Consider the following 6,000-nt stretch of genomic DNA (forward strand, 5'->3'; position numbering starts at 1 on the left):
GACACAGTTCAGCCTATAACAATTAGGTATGTAGACACATCCTATTTCAAGATAGCAAAGGGAAAGTTATAGGAAGATTTCTTATAAAATGGGGACACTGAGTCTGATAGGGCTGAGAACTGCGGGTATGACTCCTCACAGGACAATGGTAAGTGGTGTCTTATAGGTAAGTGCTGCCCCTTACTTCAAATTTCCAGCCCAGTAGAGTTTAACGAGAATTGGTGTGACAGAACAAGTGGAGAGAGACTAGGGACAAGAAATATTGGCTACTGGGTAAAAGAAAGATAAGGGTTCAAACAAAGCTGACTTTGGCTATAGAAATAATGAAGAGGCCAGATGAGTGCTTTGCTTAAAAGCTTTCAATGTATCTTTATTTCCAAAGTTTCTATAACCAGTGCCACTCTACCTTTCCAACTTTACTTTTCTCTTGTTTAACATCTTCCGCTGCTCTGGTGAATCAATCTTCTTCTTGCCCCCGAAATATCTTAATGTATGTTTTTCTATGCAAGAAATGCCATATCTTTCTTCTTTATCTCAAAATCTTGTCCAGTTTTCAAAGCCGAGCTATGGGATTTTCTCACCCCATATCTCCCGGAAACCAATAGAATTGAGCAATTGCTAGGTAGAGTAGAATCTGAAAAGATGCACACGAAGAGGCCACGAGGAAGCAGGGGTCACGAGAAAGCTGAAATTATAGCTTACAGGTTATAAGGCAGCACAATAGACGAACAAACGTATAGAAAACCAAAAAGAGTAAAAGAATTTCTTGGCAGTAAAAGGAGGGTTAGAAGCAGAGTTGCTGAGTGAGCATAATGGTGCTAGTGGAGGCAGGGGTGGGGTGGGGTGTTGATGAATTCTCGCTGCTGAAAGGGTTAATAAATTCTGTCCCTAGAGCTGTGCTGTATCTTTCAGATACCAGGCACCATGATACCTAGATATTCATGGATTACTGTGAGTGTGTCCCATGGTGGGATGGAAGTCCTCCCTGATATATTTATTCCACATTGCAGTTCTCACTTACTCTGGGAACACAGATCTAAGATCATAGAACCTCAAAAGGCATACATCCCTCTATTACTTCCAAATTACTTCATCCCTATGAAGGACATTTGTTGCTTTATACAAGCTCCCATTTCTCCCTCCTCCTTTCCAAGGTTACCCATATATTAGTTTCTCCACACAGACTCTGAGTTTCAGAGGTAGCTAAACCAACCCCAATGCCAGAGATGGCTGGTTGCAATCCTTGGTTTAAGGGTTAAACATATGACCTAAGCATCTTGAATCAGTGTGGGCTTCAAATTCTTGCCAAAAATACTAGGCCAGAATCTCCTGCTGGATGTGGAGGAAAGCACAGGCCTGAATGCAGCCAGGAGTCAGCCATGCAACAACTATGGTGAGAGGTGGCCTCAGGATGAAGAGGACACTGCAGATGGCAGAGCTGAAAGGCAGAAAGGAAAGAGGCCCTTTTCCAACACTGAGCCACTGGATCAGCCAACTCCCTGAGCTTTTCATAATATGAACCAATTAATTGCCTTGATTGTTTCAACTTCTTTGAATCGGGTTTTCTGTGACTTATGACTGAAAGATCCTAACAAACTCTGCCCTTTGACATTACTTCATGGGGCAGCTACAGGAAGAAGAGAAATGTTACACCATTTAAGCCAATTGGCGAGTATCTGGCTTTTTGGCCATGGTGATTTAGAAGGTTAGAGCAGGCAGTACTGTGCAAAGGCCGATAATTCCTGGGCTTCTGAAGCCTGGTTTGGAAGCTTCAATGAAGAGTCCAGCAGCTAAAGTTCCACTGGGAGGCTTCCACTGCAAATAATTACAGCGACGGCAATGTCTTTAATACATCATACATTAGATTAAAAGCCAGGTGGCTAATTTGTATACCTGGCACACAGAAGTCAGCAACAGCAGCACTATCAGACAGCAGGCTGTAAAGTGCCGGTAATATGCACAGGTGGCAGTGGGGGATGCCTGCCAACCCCAAATACACTAGGGGAGATTGTAAACATCGTTTAGGAGGTTATCCAGTCTTATTGTCCTTATTCCCATGTGTGGCCTTACAGTGCTCCCTCATTCCCAGAGAAAAGCAGAGTAGCTCTCTGTTCTTTCACCCCAGAGTCGCAACCACCTACAGACAAAACTAATACTAATGGTTACCGTTGATTAATCACTCTCCACATGCCAGGCACTGTTGTGTGCATTTCACACCTATTGTCTCACTTAATCCTCATAACACCCTTTAAGGTAGGAACTATTTATATCTCCTTTTCAGAGATGAGGAAACTGAGGCATGGAGAGGTTAAGGCCACAGAGCCAGTAAGATCCCATGGCGAGTAAGGGGCACAGTAGGAGTTTAACCCCTGCTATGTGGCTTGCGTTTCTTAACTCCAACACTACATTGTCAACTTCTGTCCCACACTCACTTTTCCTCTCCTGGACCCCTCTGATGATTTGTGAGAGGATATTCATCTTTATACTTTTAAAATGTATATTTTATATGTGTATATACTTTTCATGTATATTTTATGCCTATAAAATTACATCTAAACTTTTCATATTTATATTAGCATTGTTATCAAAAGTTAAAAAATTCCCCACAGTGCAGGGTGCAGTGGCATGTGCCTGCAGTCCCAGCTACTTGGGAGGCTGAGGCAGGAGGATTTCTTGAGCCTAGGAGTTCAAGTCCAGCCTGGTCAACATAGTGAGATCCTGTCTCTTAAAAAAGAAAAAGCCCCCAGCATCCCCTCGCCTAAGAGGATGGACTCGCTGGGATCCACCCCGAGACTGTTAGCACTGGCTACTTCTATGAGGGCCTTTAGCCAAGGGTAGGCATCTCTCCTGAAGAAGCTGCAGGGCGGAAGTAGCAGCCATGCTTAGAAGTCACAATCTGATTTATCTGATGAAGGAGGAGGTGTCTGATTTCATCGGAAACCTGAACAAACCTGGCAAACTTTCTGGCCTGTGGCTAAGATAAAAAGGATCATGGCTCATGGCTCAGTGGACATGGCTGACTTACACCCTTCTCCTTTGGGATGAATGTCACCCTGTCAAGATGTTGAAGGAGTTCATGTCCCAACACAAACAATATGATTGAACTAGTACAGAATTGGGAAATGGGGTCCCTAGCCAGCGACTATGAAGACAAACAGCAATTCATCAGGAAGTGGTTGTTGTCACCAATAAGTGATACAAACACTCCTTAGAAAGCACGTCACTCCATGAAATACTTGTGATCTGAGCTGAGAGAAGATCCCTTCGTAGCTCTTCCAAAGGTAAGGGTGTCAACAGAGGACCAGCTCTTGATATAGGTTACCGTATCATAACATAGCCTAGAGACTGTTTTCTGACTCTCCCCTTTTCTTACAACTCTCAGGATGTGGGGAGAGTGAAGAGGGTCTCTCCCTCATTCGAAGAGGCAATTTGATTAGAGTTGCATTGGTCTATATGTTATTTCTAATCTCTGAGAGGATTTATCTTAAGTATAGTAACCTACACTTAATAATTATTAACCTACTTTTAATAGTCACTGTTTAATCCACCTTTCCCCTTCCAAGAGAAAGGAAAAGGCTACCAATTCATTTAGAATTTACTGTGAATCAGGTATTGTCATAAAGAGTAATTCACCATTCCCCCTTCTCCCAGATTAAAGTGGAAACTGTTTTTTGTGATCTTGTGGTCTAGTATAAGGATGGGAGAGCCACTGTTTGGATGGAGGCTGTTAAGTACGATAGAATGGGTGTTTCAGGGTTAGGCAGGTTCTAAAGAGTGGCAGAAATAGGGTAGTGCTAAGGTTTGAATGTGCCCCCAAAAAGCATGTGTTGGAAATTTAATGGAATTATAACCGTATTAAGAGGCAGGAATTTTAAGAGGTGATTAGGCCACAAGGGCTCTGCCCTCATGAATAATAGATTAATACCATTATCGAGGGAGAGGCTTTGTTATTGCAGGAGTGGGCTTTTTATAAAAGGACAAGCTTGTCCCCCTTTTCTCTCTCTTTCACCTTCCATCATATGATGAACCAGCAAAAAGGCCCTTAGATCTTGGACTTCTCAGCCTCCATAACTGTGAGAAATAAACTTCTGTTCTTTATAAATTACCTAGTCTTAGGTATTCTGTTATAGCAGCACAAAACAGGCTAAGACAGGTAGGCTAACACCCAGCTCTTTAGCTTTGGTTTATAGAACCAGCAATTCCCAAGGGCAAAATTTATAGTCAGTCTACCAAGGTTCTGTTTGATATGTAAGGTCAGAAAAACTAGTCTAAATTAATATTTACTCAGAGATTCTGCCCATCTTTGCTAGATTATGTGGGTCTCAGAATCAAATGGGGATGGATTCTGCTGGTTTGAAAGTTTGAATGTGTAGGGGAGTGATGCTTCTACCAGGAGAAATGATCATGTTTTCTATACACTGGGACCTGAGACTGCCTCTTGGCCATCTCAGATTCCTCGCTCCTCCTACACAACATTCTTTCCTTGTTTTCCTCCTGGAACAAAGTTTCTTCCTTCCTTCCCTTTCTTTCTTTCTTTCTTTTCTTTCTTTATTTCTTTATTTCTTTCTTTTCTTTCTCTCTCTCTCTTTCTCTCTCTCTCTTTCTTTCATCTTTCCTTTCTTTCTCTCTCTTTCTCTCTCTCTCCCTTCCCTCCCTCCCTCTCCCTCCCTCCCTCCCTCTCTCTCTCTCTTTCTTTCTTTCTCTCTCTCTCTCTTTCTTTCTTTCTTCTTTCTTTTCTTTCTTTTGACAGAGTTTCGCTCTTGTTGCCCAGCCTGTAGGGCAATGGCACGATCTCGGGTCACTGCAACCTCTGCTTCCCGGGTTCAAGCAATTCTCCTGCCTCAGCCTCCAGAGTAGCTAGGATTACAGACATAAGCCACCACACTCGGCTATTTTTGTATTTTTTACTAGAGACGGGGTTTCTCCATGTTGGTCAGGCTGGTCTTGAATTCCTGACCTCAGGTGATCCGCCCCCCTCGGTCTCCCAAAGTGCTGGGATTACGGGCGTGAGCCACCGCACCTGGCCAACCTTCCATGTTCTTAACTTTGGTTGTAAACTCAAGTGCTGCTACCAATATTCCAATGTGCAAAGGGATCTCACAGCTCTGGCATAAGCTGGGCCACTGCATTAGTATTGGCAGAGGCGTTGACAGCAACAGCTCTGTGGAGGTGGCGCTAATGTCCTTGGTGGAAGCACAGGACCATGATGACAACATAGGTGGAGCTAGTGAGCTCCAAGGCTTTCAGGGGCAGTAGAGATCTCTAAGCTGATGGAAGCTAAGAGGGCTTATTTATCTGTAAAAATTAGCAGTTCCCCTGAATTCGCCTAAGAATGCATGCAGGTAATTGGGAAGATGAAAAGTGACTGAAGCGCTGAAATAGTAGGTAGAGCTGAAGCCAAAAAATGCTTTTAATTACTGTTTATATGACCTTTAGTGACTTCCAAGTTGGAGAGGAAGAATTTTTTTTTTTTAACTATATCCATGTAAGACTTTTGGTAAAAGAGTTTATCTAGCAAAAAATTGTTACCAAGTTCTATGCTGGGTTTATTTTATAAATTTTTGAAAATTTAACCATATCTTCCCATATTTTACTAGTAAAAATAATCTAAGAATGCTTAGATTTCTTACTTAGAAAAAACAAATATTTAAGCATGTAGTATATCACTTATGTTAGCTATGTTACGGCAATATAACCGATATGAATTTATGTGCTTAGGTGAAAAACAAAACATATTTAATCATTTTTTAAAATCAAATGAACTCTGATGCCAAACACCAATCTAACTGGTAGGAAATTCAATCTTAGTCACATGTTGGGAGAGCTTTACCTCTTCCCCTGTTAGTGCAAATGTCCTGGAGAGATTATGCAATTTTAAACAATTTGCGGGAACAGTCTTATGCCCAGGTGCAGGCCTAAGAGGTTGCATTTTTGTAGGTAATTAAAAACAATAATAATGCTAATTTAAAAATCACTCTGCCTTTTTATTATCACCGTGTC

The sequence above is a fragment of the Pan troglodytes genome, chromosome 4, assembly GCF_028858775.2.
Source record: "Pan troglodytes isolate AG18354 chromosome 4, NHGRI_mPanTro3-v2.0_pri, whole genome shotgun sequence".
NCBI classification, from domain to species: Eukaryota; Metazoa; Chordata; class Mammalia; order Primates; family Hominidae; genus Pan; species Pan troglodytes.